The sequence below is a fragment of the Meriones unguiculatus genome, chromosome 7, assembly GCF_030254825.1.
Source record: "Meriones unguiculatus strain TT.TT164.6M chromosome 7, Bangor_MerUng_6.1, whole genome shotgun sequence".
In the NCBI taxonomy this organism is placed as follows: domain Eukaryota; kingdom Metazoa; phylum Chordata; class Mammalia; order Rodentia; family Muridae; genus Meriones; species Meriones unguiculatus.
Genome location: NC_083355.1, coordinates 115,716,213 through 115,734,441, shown reverse-complemented (window position 1 = coordinate 115,734,441; position 18,229 = coordinate 115,716,213). Strand labels below are relative to the sequence as shown.

The 18,229-nt window shown below is 43.5% G+C and overlaps 1 protein-coding gene across 9 annotated transcripts in view; it reads right to left on the bottom strand.

Moving 5' to 3' along the window:
• The window catches only part of Traf3 (TNF receptor associated factor 3), a 102,344-nt gene that overhangs the window by 30,401 nt on the left and 53,714 nt on the right, over positions 1-18,229 (bottom strand). For 4 of the 9 annotated variants that reach the window (XM_060388206.1, XM_060388208.1, XM_060388210.1 and 1 more), the window contains exon 2: positions 15,304-15,415. The gene's annotated coding sequence lies outside the window, so the exon portion shown is untranslated. Of the gene's footprint in view, positions 1-889; positions 1,228-7,943; positions 8,093-15,303; positions 15,416-16,220; positions 16,318-18,229 lie in introns of those variants that run through there. The other 5 variants (XM_060388212.1, XM_060388205.1, XM_060388207.1 and 2 more) reach the window with 3 other exon arrangements.

The window sequence follows — 18,229 nt, the reverse complement described above, 5'->3', positions numbered from 1 at the left end:
TCTGTGCCAAAACTTTGTTCCAACCATTTAGCTCAAGCAACAGGCACTGTTGTTGCTATTATTTATTTTGTTTTTAATTGTGCGTGTGTGAGAGAGTGTGTGACCTACACATGAAGACACACATGTCAGTTCAGGTGCCCTTAGAAGCAAAAGGCATCAGATCCCTTAGAGCTGGAGTTTCAGGTAGCTGTAAATTACTTGATGGTAGTATCTGACTTGGGACCTCTACTGAGCAGTAGGCCCTCTTAACCCCTCAGCCATTTCTCCAGCAACAGCCTTTCTTGGCCAGTTGTGTTCTGGTTAACTCCCTGATCATAACACCCACCACACCGATAAAGCCAACTCAGGCCTGTGTCTAAAACACTATCTCTGTTCCAGCAGTAGTACTTACTGTAAATGAGGTACATCCAGAACACAAGAGCCATGTATGAGTGTGCCTGCAGGATGCAGGGAGGGCCCTTGTTTCTGCTCTCATTTTACCTGGATCAACCCTAGTTAGGCCCCACACAACAGAGCCACAGTACTGTCACATGGAGCCTGTGGGAAGCACAGGTTTTGTGGGGCTGAGGTCCAGGCAGGTACAAAGGTGCTCAGGTCAGGCCTGGCAGAGGGACATGGAACTGGATGGGTCTCCTGAGCCCCTGGGCAGGTTCACTTCCCACACCTGGCTACCAGTTTGTCTGCTTTCCACCATGACGGACAATGAGAGCACTCTCCAAATCAGCCACAAAGATTCTAGACTAGGCAGCTCTGCCAGCTGAACTGTGAGATCAAGTAAGCAAAAATAAGCATGAACACAAAGCAGTTGACCAGGTCCCTGAGAAAACATTGACTTTAATGAAAAATCATAGCCATCACTAATAAACACACACTAGCACTGACTACTCACCTTCAGTATCTGCCAGTACTTGCTGATGGCACAGATAAAATGAGCCCAGATGGTGGTAGAAAAGCTGGTTGCTCTTTTCTTACTTCCTGAAGGTTTTGTAACAAGGAGTTGTGAATGATGGACAGTTGCAGTCTGTTAGTAAACAGTGAAGGTCCTCAGACAGTCTTGCCAAGTGGGCCCTGCTCCACCTCTATGTGACCTGTCAGGCACTGATACACTTTGTCTCAGCTCAGCTTGTACAGCCCGAGCCCTGTTCCCTGTGCTCCTCAGTAAGGATGCAGGTCAGAGAAGACCTGCAGAAAGACGCTGTGGTGGTCTCCAAAGCACAAAGTTTCCTTTCTTGTCTTTCTACTCCCAGTCCTTTTCCACATGATGCTATATGCCTGCTAGCTAAACACGCTCTTTCTAAAGTTACCAGCTCCCTTAAAAAAAAAAAAAAAAAAAAAAAAAAGCATTGTGCTCTTTCCCGACTAATTTATTTATTTTTACTATTTAAAAAAAATACCTGGGTTTGACTGGGCATGGATATAGTTCACTTGGTTGAGAGCTGGTCTGGATTTGATCCCTAGTATCATATAAAATAGGTCATACATGTACTCCTAGCTCTTAGGAAGCAAAGGATCAGGAGTTCAGGGTCAGCCTCAACTATACAGTGAGTTTGAGGCCAGTTTGGGATCCATGAGAACCATCTCATAGAAACAAAACCCTCCAAACCCGAACAGGATGGATCTTTTCAGCTCACAATTCCTGCAGGATCTCCCTTCAGGATCTCCCTCACTTCTCTTGTCAGTGTGGGACTCAGGACTATGAACTAGGATTAGGAACCCCCACAAACCACAGGGCAAGTACAAGTGCTCAGGAGAAGGGCTGAGTCATCCTCTTCCCTAAAGCCCTGCTCATGTACTGCTTTCTGGTGCTCTTTCTGAGGTGCAAGGAAAAAAATGTTTCCTGGCTAGGGATGTACAAAATGGCTGTCAGCAGCAGACAAATTAGTGAACTGAGTCTAGCCACACCTGGGTAAGCTTTAATAAAAAAGAATGCTGATGTGGTAAAATGAAGAAGCCTGTGTGAAATCTACAGATGTGTAAAACTAAGTTTTCAAGATGACTTTAAGGGGTCATTTGAGTCCTGCAGTCTGCATCTGAGAAGCTTGTTCACAGAAATGACAGTTTACCTTTCTGAGCTCTATGTGAAAGTGGCCTGCATGGAAGATGTCCAGGGAGCTCACTGGCAGCAACCATTCTGTGCCCCTGCTGATACTCCAGTACCCCTGAACAGCCCAACCTCAGTGTCCCCTTCCTCTGAAAGAGCTCAAAGCCATTCTTTTGTGTGCTTGTTCCCTGGGACTTCCCCCTGGAGAAGAACAGACTAGGACAGGGCTGGGACTTGGATCTCTTCGGCTGCCTGAAAACCCCCCCGGTGCTCAGAGCAGTGCCTATCAGGTAGTGAGGGCTTGGTATCACTTACTGAGGTAAGAGAAAGGCAAGGTCTGGGTTACTCACCTCAGTGATTTCTGTGAAAAACTGACTGCAGGAACAGAGAACTTTCGTAACTGATCTAATTTTGTGCAACATGAAAACCAACAAGGGTTTCAGCTACTCATAGCTTCAATCTGGTGATCTACAGTGCTCAAGAAACTGTGTTCAAGTAACAGTCTCATGACAAGAGATACCGGTTTCTACTTCTGAGTGTCTTAGTTATGGTTCCTGTTGCTATGAAAAGAAGTCATGACCACGCCAACTACTTTTATAAAAGAAAGCATTTAACTGAAGCTTGCTTACAGGTTCACAGGTTTATAGTCCATTATCCTCATGGCAAGAAGCATGGCGGCACACAGGGAGACATGATACTGGAGAGGGAGAATTCTACATCTGGATCCAAAGGCAGCAGAATGAGCAAACTACTGGGCCTGCTTTGGACATTTGAAACAAAGGCCACCACTACTGACACACTTTCTCCAACAAGGCCACACCAAGTCAAACAAGGCCACACCTAATACCACTCCCTAAGCATTAAAATATATGAGTCTGTGGGGGACACTCTTACTCAAATCATCACATTCTACTCCCTGACCATCACAGGCTTGCAGAAACACATTCAGTCCAACTTCAAAAGTCCACTCTTTAAAAGTCCAAAGCCTCTTCTGAGACTCATGGCAATCTCTTAGCATAATTCCCTATAAAATCAAAATCAAAAAGCAGATCACATATTTCCAACATATAATAGCATAGAATACACATTATCATTCCAAAAGGGAGGAAAGGGAGCACAGTGAGGAAATACTGGACCACAGCAAGAACAAAAACCAGCTGGGCAAACTCTCAACTCTGCATCTCCATGTCCAATGTCAAAGGGCTCTTCAGATCTCCAACTATTTTCAGCTTTGTTGACTGAAACACACACTTCTCTTTTCTGATTGATCCTACACCCAGTCTGCAGCTTTCCTTGGCAGGTATTCCATGATTCTGTCATCTCCAACATCTTGGGGTCTCCAAGGCAATCCTGGCTTCACCTGCACAGCTTCACGAAAAGGCCTCTCTAGGCTTCTATGCAGGGACACCTCTGACACAAGCCTGGCATCAGTGGCTTTCCTTTGTCGTGTACGGGGATTCCAAAACCTGTTTCTTCTGTCCTTGATTCTAAAGCCAGAATCGCCTGACCAAAGCTGCCAAGTTCTGATTCTTGCTAGGGCAGGAACATGGCCCTTTGTTCAAATGTATTTTCAACAGCTCTCTAGGTTTCCTTCACTATAAGCTTGGCTGTCTTGGAACTAGATCTATACACAACGCTGGTCTTGAACTCAAGAGATCCTCCGGCCTCTGCCTACTTGAATGCCAGGATTAAAGGTATGTACCACCACTCCCTGCCCTAAGTTTTTTTTTAATTCCTTTTCAAAAATTGGATGCTTGGCTGAATGGAGTCTTGCTCTTATGTCATCTCTCTTTTTTTCCATTTAGCATCAGTCTTTTCTTTAATCTGTTTATCTCCTTGAACACTGGACTTGACTCCATACTTCCTGGTGCTCCTTCTCTCCTCAAACTGTACATTTTGTATTTTTTTTTCTTACTTAGCTTGTTCCTTTTCATTATAGAGCTGCATAACCAAGCGACAGTCAATATTAGGCTGACTGAAAATTTCCTCTGCCAAAGGCGTTAATCCATAATTCTTCAATTTAGCTTCAGGCAGATTTTTCTTGGACAAGGTCAGAAAGCAGACACATTTGTTACCAAAACATCACAAGAACAATCTCTAGTCTACATACTAATATTCTTATCCTCTAAAACCTCTTGAGCCAGGCCATCATTTCCTACATTGCTCTCAGCATGACTGTCTTTCATGCTTCTAAAAGTATAAGCCCCACTTAAAACATTTAACTGCTTTCCTAATCCAAAGCCCCAAAGTCCAGATTTCGACAAGAAGAAGCCACATGGTCAGGTTTGTCACAGCAATATTGCACTCCTGGCTTCCGACTTCTGTTTTAGTTAGGGTTTCTATTGCTGTGAAGAGATGTCACGACCACAGCAACTCCTAAGTTCTATATCTGGATCCAAAGGCAGCAGAGAGAGAGTGAACCGCTGGGCCTGGTGCAGGCATTTGAGTGCACTCTCAGTGACACACTTCCTCCAACAAGGCTACACCTCCTAATGCCATTCCCCCAAGCATGGAGGTGTCAGTCTATGGGGAACATTCTTATCAAACCACCACACTGAGGGGCCAAGCTACTGTTGGGTCAGCGTCTTTCTTTTATGGTGTGTTGTGCTCTACACAAACATGCACAGACTACAACTGCAGTCTCTGTTTTTGTAGACGCCAAAGAAAAACAAACACACACACAAACAACAAAACTACACCAAGCATATTAACAGAAGCCTTGCAGCAATCTGCTGCAAAAGGCACAGGTACCTGGGGCCGGCAGGTGTGTCAGGCCTCACCTCGCAGGTCCTAGGCACCCCCAGAGTGTCCACACCCTCACAGAGCCATTCGCGAGCTCAGTGGTTGTCAAGTAACCAGCTTTAGAAAACAGGAACCAAGGAATGGTGCAGTAGCACTGTGCTACACATTTCCCCAGCACTGGAACCTGAAAAACCACCTGAGTGCAGTGCCTAGGACAGGAGCCCAGACACAGCGGGACCAGTTCTGCAAGGAGCCAGGAGAAGAAGATTGGGACTGCTAGGTGGCGTGAGGCTTCTTGGTAGGAAGGTAGGAAAATTCTGGAACTAGAGTGGCAGCTATAGCATTCTAAAAGTAGACTAAAGTCACTGAGCTTATACTTTAAAGGGAGTGAATTTTCCATCTTAATGTAAAATCTGGATGTAAACAAATATAAAAATAATTTACTCAAAATAATACAATTTAAATTTGATTGGCTTGTGATACCTAACAGACAGAGCAGGTCATATTCCCCCTAGTGCTAAAGGTCTACACAGAGTTGCAGGCTGTGGACAACCTTGTCCTCAGGAGCACAAGATTCTCATTTTTATTGTAATAGTCCACATTCTCAGAAAACAAACAAGACAGGAACAATTCCAAGTTTCCTGATTGCAACTACCCAGCACAGACAACTCAGCCAACACACAAGCAGGCAAACAGCCATTTCTCCCTCCACAAACTGTGTCAAACATCTGAATTAAGCCATAGTTTACATTTGCTTCCAACAATGTACCTGAAAAACTCTATCAGCACATGAGCATCTGAATTAGTATTATTTCTTATTCTATGCTACTTTTTATTGAAGTGTCTTTTACTCACGTATGGTAACCTCAGAAGAGTTTAACCATATAGCTTAATACTGACAGTTAAACTATTTTTACCAGTAAATAATGTTTTTACACAGGGACACTGACTACACATGGATGATATGCCACAGTAATTACATGGATTTTTTTTTCTTTTCTTTTCTGAGTTTCTCTGTATAGCCCTGGCTGTCCTGGAACTCACTGTGTAGACCCAATTGGTATTGAACTCACAGAGATCACCCTGCCTCTGCCTCCCAAGTGCTGAAATTAAAGGCATGCACCACCAAAGCCCAGCCTGTGGTTTCTTTAAATTACATTTATTTATTGGGGGAGGCGGAAGGGAGAGTGAGTGTACGTCACAGCATATCAGAGGACAATTTGCAAGAGTCAGTCCTCTCCTTCCCTCATATAAGTCTCAGGAATCAAACCAGTCAGCAAGTTTGGCAGCAAGAGTCCTTACCCACTGAGCCATCTTACTGGACTCCATGTAGCCTTTGTGCATGCATGCACGTGCACAGCACTGGCTGGCCTAGAACTAAGAGATGGGCCTTGTTTGGCCTCTAGAGTGTTGGGATTAAAGGCGTGTGTTACCATGTCCATGTCTCTTTTTAATTGCAAAGCTAGCAAAATGTTTAGCTGCATTTCTTAAAACACACACATACAGGGTATAGTAACTGTGTTTCTACAGGCAATATATTTAAGCCAAAAGGTTAACCATGCTCTCTACCCCAATTAGGGAGTCTGCTTTTCGCAGAACACGCAGGGTCAGTGGCATGTTACTCTCCAGAGGTTGATGACAACCTGAGAGTCCTTCTCAGAACATGGATTCCAGTGCCTTTCCCAGATTCCTATGCACAAATAAAGGTAATATTTTGTTTGTTTTGCAACAGAAAGCTTCTTACAAGTTGTTGTGTTCAAAAGTGCCCTGAAGTTAACTGACCACAGACCAGAGGCGCTCCCTCATAAGAAGGAAGGAGCCTGGGATGCAGGGTGGTGCTAGAGTACACGGGCAAGGGCCTTAACTAATCCTCAATCCTTCTTAACTCAAAAATTAATAGGATAACTTTAAATATAAGAGATCTAGAGTAGACAAATGTTGAAAAAGAGTGAGACTCACACTTTCTGGTTTTAAAGTGCACTGTTCAGATCAGCATTCAGGGTCTGGTATTAGCACAGAGCTGAAGGGCTGGTAGTGGTCACTGGTTAGAAGATGCTTAGACACCTGTCTCCACCTTCCCTTCCAAGCAGTCAGTTCTAAGATCTCTCTGGGTCAGATCTTTTCTTTGCTTAGGAACATGGACTATGTGATCCCAAATACATACTGTGATCATGTGTAACATATACAGAGCCATGAAATGACCACTTCAGTCATAGCCTGTGTGCTGCTCCTTTTTCGTGTACTGCCATGTCTCTCTAAATGTAAACATCACCTGAACTTTTTGTCCTTCTCTCTCTTATTAGCACTCTTATGTTTAAATTTTTGTTTTATGTGTGTGGGTGTTTTGCTACATGGAAAGGTCTAGGCATGTCTGGTGCCCAGCAAATCAGAAGAAAGTGGAACTAGAATTCTAGATAGTTGTGAGCTACCTTATGGGTGCTGGGACTCAAACCAGGGTCCCCCTCTCTCAGACCTTTGTTTTATTGAGACTCATAGTCCAGGCTGGCTCAAACTTACTATGCAGCTGAGGATGACCTTGAATCCTTGATATTCCTGCCTCTACACCTCAAATGCTGGGATTACAGGTGTGAGCTGCCATATCCAGCTCACGTCTCTCTTTCTATAAATACACTGCCATGTCACTATCATAAAAATGTTCCATGTTTACTGTGGGAATCACTTCACCTTGCTGCTGCAGTAATGGTACTTACCAAGCACAACGGTGTTCCAGTTTCTACATTATGTTCAGTCAGCTCCGAACATCCTAACTCATCTCTTTTGAGGCACTTGGACAAACTTCTCTAGAGCACACACCATAGATTAAGGATTCCAGGATTAGCAAATAAAGTCTTCATGTCAAATCTAGATAGCAGCCTAGTTTTCTAAGGCCATAAACTCAGAATGATTTTTAGGTTTTAAAATACAAAGACAAAACGAAGACCATGTAATAAAAACCACAGATGGTCCCACAAACCTGGCATATTGACACTTTTGCTCTTTATGGCAACAGTGTGGTAGGATTAGCCCTGAACTGTGTTAGATGTGCAGAGAAACTGCTGGTGCCAGGTTGCAGAAATGGCCAGCTTCATGAGGGAATTCCAGAGAACTCTCCTGAGATATCCGTACCCCCACAAGCAGCCTTACCCACAAGTGGAGTTACCTCTGCAAACTCTGCCAAGCCAACCATAGGTAGAAGAAGCGGTTTCCTCTGCCTCTTGACCACAGCAAACACAGAAGCCTTCTGTGACCTCAGAGGAGGGAAGGTGGTTAGAAATGGACCTCAGTGACTCCCGAGCATGTTTGAGGCTAGCCCAAGTTATATAAGATCCTGTCTTTAAAAGTATGGAGTACAGTGCAGGTGCTCAGTAGGTAAAGACATCTGCCAAAAACAATCTGACAGTCTAAGTTTGATCCCTGAGACCTACAAAGTGGAAGGAGAACTGACTCCCCCAAGCCTTCCTCTGACCTCCACACATGTGCTATGGCAAGCACACCTACACACCAACAACACATCACGAGAAAAAAAAAAAATATATATATATATATGGCGAGAGAGAGGAAGAGAGAGAGGAGTGGATGGGAGGGTTTCTCTGTGTAGCCTGGGCTGTCCTAAAACTCACACTGTAGACCAGGCTATCCTCAAACTCAAAGATCTGCCTGCCTCTGCCTCCTGAGTGCTAGGACTAAAGACATGTGCTACTACACTCAGCTATAATTTTTTTTAAGCCAGGATTTCTCTTTAGAACACTCTCTGGCTTGAACATTTTTCAAAAGGGGGGGGAAAAAAAGAAGCTTAGGTAGCTCTTTGCTCAAGACCAGCTAGATAAACATAGTAAATTTCAGGCTAACCAGAGATAGAAACATTGAAACCTCATCTCAAAATAACAAAACCAAAACTAGGATGGAGAGATGGCGAGCAGTTAAGAAGACATGCCGCTCTTCCCGAGGTGCAATTCCCAGGACTCACTTGGCAGTTCACTCTGACTCTAGGTGGTCTGAGCTCTCTTCTGAGCTCCTTAGGTATCTGATCTCCTTAGGCATGCACATAACATAGACATACATGCAAACAAAACATTTGTACACATAAACATTTTTTTAAATAAAATAAATATGTAAAAACAACTAGGGCTGGCAAGATGGCTCAGCAGGTGGAAGGACTCTATGTCAAGTCTGACTATCGGCTCAGTCCTGGGACACACATGGCAGAAGAAGAGAACTGAGTCCTGCAAGTTGTACTGTGGTCTCCACACAAGTGCTATGAGGCCAAACACACACATCATATATTAAATTAATAAAGAAATCTTAATTAAAAGTGAGGAGGTAGGACATCCAGGTCTGGTAAACCCCTCAGGAAACAGTGAGCACACTACCCACAGCCACACAGTGAATTAAAGGCAGAGAAGAGTAAAGATCCTAGAAATGATCTTTGAGAAAGTGACCCTGAGGAGATGTGTAAACGAAACATGGGCAATCAAAGGACAAGGGGCCAAGATGACAGCTCGCGTGGGGTATGGAGCATGGATTGTGAGGACAGTAGATTCCAACAGTGGCCACTTCAACACCACATCTGTCTCTTGATCGTGGATGGGGACAGCACCTACAAGTTCAGCACCCAAAGACTTAAGTTCAAAGACTTCCAAATTAAAACAAAAACATTTGTATAAATTAAGTTCCTACAGTCAGACAGCTACATTTCTAAAATGTCTGTCACAAGGACATCCTTAGGAATCCCCATGTCCCACCTGTAGACCATGCAATAGCATCAGGAAAAAAAAAATGCAGAATCAGTCTTTGGAATCTCTCTACACAGAAGACTGTGAAAACCTTTGATTAGATTTCATTATTGGATAGAATACTTTTATTTCACTTATTTTTGCATGGCTATAGATACAGTATACCTGCCCTAAAATTTAGATTTAACAATTATAAGCTAGTAAAATTTCATATTTATAACTGTATTAAAGAAAAATTATATTGGTTCAGTAAAATGTGTTAAAGATGGGAGTTTGAGACAACTTTCGGGTCTGTCAACTAATGTGCAACCGCCTGAGCTAGGGAAACAACATGGAGTGTCCAATGCCGAGAAACTATACACACAAATCTGGGTGATACGGCAGGTCACCCACATGATGGAGCCTGAGACTATTGGCCGATACCTCCCTTCCATCCCCAGGAAAGCAAGTGGAAAAAAAAGTTTGCTTCCAGTACATGAAGAACTAGCTCTTGCGGAACAGAAATGGTACTCTAGGCAAGGAGTTACAGTGAAGGGGACTGCATAACACAGCTAGGTAATCTAGTTCTAGAACCGGAACTCTGTGCTGTCCTGCAAGCAGACTCAGTGCTCTGCTCTTTACCATCTGCTGGATTTTCACATTTCATATATTTATCTGAAGGCCTTATTTTATCCAACATAAGATAGCTCTAACCTGAGGACATGCTGTCCACAGTGTCCAGGCAGCTGTCTTGGACACCTGGCTTATACATGTGATGCAGCAGAATGGATGGTGATGTCAGACTTCCTCTATCTTCATCACTGAAAGCTCTACTCTTGTGATTCAGCTACATTTTAATTTTGGATCTTAGAAACTAGAAACAAAAGCACATCTGCTGGCCAAAGTGTTCCAAAAAACTGGAAAGCCCGGGGAAAACCAAAAAACGGAAGCATCAGATAAAGAACATGGCCCCTGCCAGCAAGAAAGGATGACAGCATTCATGCAGAGAACAAGCTTAACATCTAGTCCAGCAGGGAATCTGTGCCATCTAGTGAGGCCAGCAAGGAAGGGGAGGGAGGGTGATGAGAAGGCAGGTGTGCTCTGACAAGGATAACTGCTGAAGACCTACACTTCCGCATGGGCCTTGGCGCAGCAGCTCCCTTCAAGATTCCTGATGCCAAGCGCTACACCACTGGCCCCACACTGCAGACAGGCGAGGAGAGCAGGAGCACCTGTCTTAGTTACCTGTCCGTGGCTGTCTTATCACTGATCTGAACATTGCAGCTTAAGGAAGGGTTTACTTTAGCTCACAATTTGAAGGTTCAGCTGAACATTGGGGGGGGGGGGTGTCATGAGGCAGCTGGTTACACTGCATGAGCAGTCAAGAAGCAGAGAGGAGAGTGCTGGTGCTCACTTTCTCCTTTTAATTTATTCTACTACCTCAGCCCAGGAAATAACGCAGTCTGCATACATGGTGGACTTTCCTCCTCTAGTAAACCTTCTTGGAAACACCTTGTTAAACACATCCAGAACCTGTTTCCATGGTGATTCTTAATTCAGACAACTGTTCAGAGAGAAAGAGACAGAATGAAAGGCACAGACCAACTCACCCAAACTGACAGGAGCAAAGAACTAAATTACAGATAAGAGCTTGCAACTATTATTAGGAGCCCATTTGGAGACTGAGCTGCCATGGGCTACCTCTGTGAAGGAGGTCCAGGTTATCTCCATGAATGGTCCTTGGTTGGCTGTCTCTGACATGAACTCAGTTGCTGGTTCTTTGATCACCTCCCCCTGAATGGGGAACCGCTTAACCAGGCCACAGAGGAAGACTATGAAAGACAGTCCTGATGAGAACTGATAGACTAGGATCAGATGGAAGGGGAGGAGGTCCTCCACTATCAGTGGACTCAGGAAGGGGCATGGGAGGAGATAAGGAAGAGAGGGAGGATGAGATTGGGAGGGAAAGAGGGTGGGGTTACAGCAGAGATACAAAGTGAATAAAGTATAATCAATTAAAAATTTATATTAAAAAAAGGCAAAAAAAGCTTGCAACTATAAGAAAATAGCAGCCACTTGCTGCTCGACATTACTCCTTGATTTACAGTTTAGGCATTTACTTCTAAGATTTACTTATTTTTAGTTTTTATATAAGACTGTTTTATCTTACCTATATGTCTACCACATGTATGGTACTCAGGGAGGCAAGAGGATGGCATTGGATTCCCTGGGACTGGAGTTACAGGTGACTGGTAACTAAATGCTGGTGCTGGGAACCCAAACCAGGTCTTCTACAAGAATAGTGAGTGTTCTTAATTGCTGCAGCATCTTTCCAGCCTCACAATTCAGGAGTTTTAAAGCACTGCTCGTAGATGCAGGCCTGCAGCTCTCCTGGCCTATGGCTGGAGTCTTGCCCTCTGGTCAGAGGAAGGGCAGAGCCCAAAGCTCAAGCTACTCTGCAGGCCTCCAATAGCAGGCAGCATCTTTTCAGCGGAGGCTCTGCCTGTCTAACCGAAAGAGAATAAAAAGGCTGGGGAGGTGGGCTGTGATTCCCTCTCCTAGAGTGTTAATTTTACAAGAAAATGGATCCAAAGAACAAGAAACATGACCATATTAAGGAGGTGCTTACAATGTTTAAATCAAACTTTAGAATAAAATGTGGTGTTCCAGTCAAGAGCTTTCAGGTCTCCTTGCATTCTCCCTCAGACTCCCCATTTCTGTTGCGAGTTCTAATCCAAATCCTCCCCACCCCTCTGAACACTGGCACTGCTGTACCCGGGAAGGGCATGGGTCCTTAAGAAAGAAAGCAGCATTTTCTCTCCATCGGAAACACGTGAAAAATGTTAGCTACCTATTGTTTGGTCACTGTGAAAAAGGATTAGGTATAGAAGCAAAGGTATTTTGTTGTTGTTGTTTGTTTTTTAAGACTTATTTATTATTTATACAATATTCTGCCTGCATGCCAGATCTTACTTACTAAAGGTGGTTATGAGCCACCATGTGGTTACTGGGAATTGAACTCAGGACCTTTGGAAGAACAGCAAGTGTTTTTAACCTCTGAGCCATCTCTCCAGCCCTTCCTTTTAAACAGATTTTAACACAACTCACCACCTGCCCAGTGTCCTGCAAAAGTTTTTGGAAAGTATTTAACTGTGACTTGGAATCATAAAAAAAGTTTTATAAAGTCACAAAACAAGTAAAATGAAAAAGAACCTCTTGCTCTAAAAAAATAGTGAAATAAGTGCATCTACCTGTGTAACCAGTTGATGGTACTGCAAGGGAATGGCCTGTCTTGGTTAGGCTCTCTATTGTTATGACAAAAGACCAGAGCCGAGGAGAAGAAACAGTTTATCTCAGAGGGTGAGTCCGTGACCACCACAACGGGAGGACGGCAGTGGGCACGCGTGGCACTGGGGTAGTAGAGAGCTCACAGCTCAGCCCATAGACAGGAGAGAGACAGATGGGAAAAGAGGCCATGAGAGTCCATCCCCAGTGACACACCTCCCCAATAAAGCCACACCTCCTAATCCTTCCCAAACAGTTCCACCAACTAGAGAGCAAGTGCTCAGATATAGGAGCCCATGGGGCCATTTTCATTCAAACACCACATGATTCAAAAAATTTAAAAAGGCAGCTGTTTGGCAGTCCAAAGACACAAAGAACTGCAGAAAACCTATGTTGGTAGCATCGTGTTGGTGATTTGTTGGTATTGTTATTTGAAAGAACCATATACTTTTACAGGTTAAAACAACTGAGGGAATATGCTAAATCTGTTAGGAACCAAGATTGTCAGCATAAGAGAAAAAGAAAAGATAAATATAAAATCAAAGAAATAAAACTCAAACACTCCTAAATCTCAAGTGAAGACTGAACATACGTGGTCTCCAGGACCAGAGATGCTTAGCAGGAGCAGTCACATCAGTGGGAGCACACAGTGGCATGTGACCATGGCTGCAAGCTCCCACATCAGGAGTGCCCACAGCAACAAGAGTCCTAAGGCCTCAAGATCCCAATTCCCACAAAGTAAGCCAGAACTGCTGAGATAAACAGTGGCAGGAGGCAGCAAAGAAGGTTCAAGATGAGTAGAGAACACCTACAAGACCAGAAAGCAAGAAGGACAAGCTTTGCCACAGGCCAAACACGGTAGCTAACAGTCAGGAGGCTGTGCTGGCCAGAAGTGGTGTTGACCATCTCTAAGAATACCTGAAAACACAATTCAATTTGTGAGTAACAACTGGTTATAACCCAAGTGACAGTAGAACCATATGGCTGAGAACTTGAAAACTTATAGAAACAAACACTCAGGCATGTGTTTATCTAATTTTCCTATTTGAACTGTCCTTTAGGGTAAGCAAATACTGATACAATAATACAGAAACATTTCAGTTCCTCAAGGAAGAATGCATGACAGTTAGAACAGCAGCACTCTGCAGGCTCTCGCGACTGAGCAGAGCTGCGGCTGCTGACTAGGACACACACCAACACTGAGTGCGCACAGGAAGCCAGGGGGCCAGCTTCCACATGTACCCACCTGCCACATGTTCAGTGCCAATGGCCGAAGCCAGGCAGGGCAAGCGCTGGCTACAGGACAATCAGCCTAGACTTTACCATAATGAATACGGAGACTCACTGGCTACTAGCCCTACTTCACAAAGTGAGAGAACTGTTAGCTGCAGGGATGAGTGGCACTGTGAGGACACTGCAATCAGAAATGAAACTTAAGTGACAGTTCTCTTGCTACTTTTTTTTTTGGGGGGGGTGTTAGGGGTCTGAGACATGGTTTCTCTGTGTAACAAAGGCCTGGCTGTCCTGGACTCAATTTGTAGACCAGGCTACCCTGCAACCCAGAGATCTACCCGCCTCTGCTTCCTAGTGCTAGGATTAAAGGCATGCTTTTTAACTGATCAAAAGCAGCCATATATTAACTCTCATTTTGAAATACCTCAAGCCCCCCCCTTTTTTTAACCTTAATGCTGTAACATTTTATAGATTCTTCATTCCAAGTGTAAAATGTCATAATCACAGATTAGAAATTAAAAGTGTTGTTTTTTCCTCTTTCAAGTCCCTAGATAAAGATGGCTAAAGAGCCAAAGGCATAGTCCCCTCGTGGCACAGTGGCCAGCAGGTGGCCAGGAGGCATTCTTCTGGAGTGGGATGCAGCACAGTGGAGAGCTTTCAGAGTGGGCCTGGCAAGGCAACATGGCTGTTCTTGATTTTGAAAGTTATTAAATCATTCCTGAGTCCCAGAGGCCCTGGCCATTGTAATCACAGTGTAATGCTGGCTTTAAAAAACTGAAAGAGGGCTGCAGAGATGGCCCAGTGGTTAGGAGCTAGACCTCTTTTATGGAGGTCAGGACCTCATCATGTGGCTCACAAGTACCTGTACTTCCAGCTTCACTGGACCTTTCATCCTCTTCCGGACCCCACAGATGTCCTGCACTCTGACACACAAACCCCAGAACACACACACACACAGGCAGGTACACGCGCTTGCACACACCCATACACACACACACACACACACACACACACACACACACACAGTAAATCTTAAAAAAAAAAAGAAGAAGAAAAGAAAGCTGGAAGATATGGTCAAGCACAAAGCAAATAAGCGGCACATCTGCAGTCTCTCAACACAACTGCCTAAGACTGAAATCACTATGGCTGAAAACCATGTTCAGCATGTTCTGTATCTTGATTAACTTATACAAAGCTAAGAAGGTAGCAGCTTTGTATAAAGATAGATAGAAAGAAGGGAGAAATGGGTAGAACGAAGCCTGACCATATTAAAAATTCCTAGCAGCATACCTGTGTCATACGCTGGAAGGTGGTCTAGGAAAGCTCAGGAGTGAGGGAGAAGCTTCCACAAAGCCGTTGGAGCAGTGCCAGCCTTATCCTTCAAGTAATGGGGACCCTGTACCTGGAATCAAGAGGAAGGCCTGGTCAGCTCTCATCTGGAAAATGTTAAAGCTTTAAAAGCAGAATTTCAAAGCATACATTTTTATAAAATGATGAAGCTCAAGGTAAGTAATCATTCTATACACACATGTACTATAATTTTTCTACACTTTAAAAATCACAGCATGCATTATAAAGTCAGGTTCTTTTTTCCTTTGAATCTCTTTTATGCTAAACTATTACAGACAGCAAAGTTCTGAGAACATCCACACAGCGTTGCTATGGTGATTACACAGAAAGCCTAGCTACAACCCTAGCCAAGAATGGAGCATTGCCAGAACTCCAGAAATACTGAATACCTTGCTCTGATCTCAACGCTTTTGCATCCTCTAAGAAACCACTATCTTAACTTTCATGGTTGTATTTCTTTGCTTTTCTTAATACAGTTAAAATGCAGCTGAACAACCCTAGCACATATTGGGGTTTTCTTATTTTTGCTTGCTTCTGAATTTTATACAAATAGAGTTATATTTTGTGTGTGTACAGCAGACTGGTCTCAATCTTAAAGAGGCCTGCCTCTCTCTGCTTCCCAAGCACTGGGGTAAAGCCACCGTCCCTAACTGTGCTGCATATATTCTCATTTTGTTTTTATTGCTGCAGCTATGATTTGTTTCCAATATCATGCAATACTGGCGTGTGGATACACAGCTTAGCTACCCAGTCCTTGGTCCAAAGTCCCTGCTTCAGAGAAAATACGAGCCCCGTAAGACCTCTCTGCTACATCTACTTCAAACAAATAGCTACATATTTCTCTGGTGCACACATACATTTAGAAGAGTGAGTTCTGTATCAGGCAAGTCCGTAATTCAACATCTTCTATAGAAAGCCAAGCATTTCTCAAGGCAGCTATAATAATTTTCACTCCTAGAAGAACATGAAAGGATTTGTTGTTCATTTTTCCAACTAATCAGTGTATTAATCCTTCTAACTAAACAATGGTATCCTTATGAATCCTTTCCTTAAAAAAAATTTATTTATTTATTTATTTATTTATTTATTTATTTATTATGCAATGTTTTATCTGCATGTACACCTGCACATCAGAAGAGGGCACCAGATTTCATTATAGATGGTTGTGAACCACCAGGTGGTTGCTGGGAATTGAACTGAGGACCTCTGGAAGAGCAGACAGTGCTCTTAACCTCTGAGGCATCTCTCCAGCCCCTTCTCATGAATTCTTAACACAAAGTTTAGGTTATTTGAATAAATTTTATAATAACTTACACCTGGTGATCACTGCATAGAAATTTAATTCTATGACTAAGGATGTTCAGATTCTTGCACCCCACTATATCACCAAACTTAACTTCCCACTCTGGGCACCAGCTTCCAGGCTTTGGGCCTACAGAGGTACTTGTCTGCCCACTCTCTGAACATGGCCTAAGTTAAATTTTATGGAGTTTTTACTTAAAGAGACTGTTTCCCACAGGACTTGAACATAACATAGAGAAGCCTGCAGTTGACAGTGTCTTCAGCCAACTCTGGGTAAAATGTTGCCTTGAGAACAAAGAGAACCCAGAGGACCATGCAGGAAAGAGCCTAACCTGGCTGGAGTAGGCACAGATGGCCTACCTGATGTTAAAACTGCGATATGCAGTTTTAATTAGTCTACCTAAAATATCTTCTAGCTTCCACTAATGCTCTTTAACCACGAGTTATGTGAAAACGTTATTTATTTTTGAAATGAGCCTCACTACGTGAGCCTGGCTTGCCTAGAATTGACTGTGCAATTGAGGCTGTCCAGAGACTTGCAGGAATCTTCTTTCTCCTCCTGCTTCCCAAGTAGTGGCATGACAGGTGTGTACCATCATGCCCCACAAAAGTTTGTTCTTAAACTTTTAGTATTTTACAATTACCTTCTTATTCCTGATTTATAACTTCACAGAGGTTGTATGTTACAATATGTATTACAACAGTGCTTTGAAATGTACTGACACTGATTCGAACTACAAGACTGGCCAGTTCTTAGAAATACTTTTGCATATTTGAAAGATAACTATGGTGCTTTTAAAAAAAGATATATGTAACATCAAACCAGAGATTTAGATGCTAGTTACATTTACTTTCTTTACTTGTTCTATCTGTAGTGACAGGCAAAATCTTTATCATGATTATGAATGTGCCCAGATTTCTTAGAACTGATTTCAGTGTCTACTTGTCCATTCTGAAATTATGCTGTTAGGCTTATCCACATTTGTAATTTGTTTTGCTCTAAATGAAACTTTTATCATTACAAACTGGAAAGCTTAATAAGGCCTCAAGTATTCCCTCAGCCTTCTGGCACACAGATACAAGCCCACCCACAGTCCTGTTGGTTCATGAGCCAAGTTCTGCTAGTGAAATATAAGCCATAAGAAATGTATGCCATGTTCAGGCCTGGCCTAAACTACGTAGATTTCTCTGCCCTCTTCCCCAGGTGAGGTGATCCGGCAGAGCATACAAAGGTTCTAAAAGATGTGGAAAGGCAGAAAAAACTGAACTGGGCTGGTGAGAAGGCACAGGGTAAATAAGGCACTCGCGGTGCAAGCCTGATAACCAGAGTTGTGATCCCTGGGACCTATGCAAAGGCGGAAGGAGAGAAACAAGCCAAGTTGTCTCCTGATCCCCACACACTTTCGACGGCAAACCTGCCCTCACACCCCCGCCCCCACAGGACCTCCATGTGACAGGAAATGAGCACATCAAGAAGCTGCTGAGATGGTGACGCCCTCACTTGCTGTGCATCTGGTTAGTGTTTGCATAGTGTGTTTTCCTTGATTTTGATTTCCACATTCTG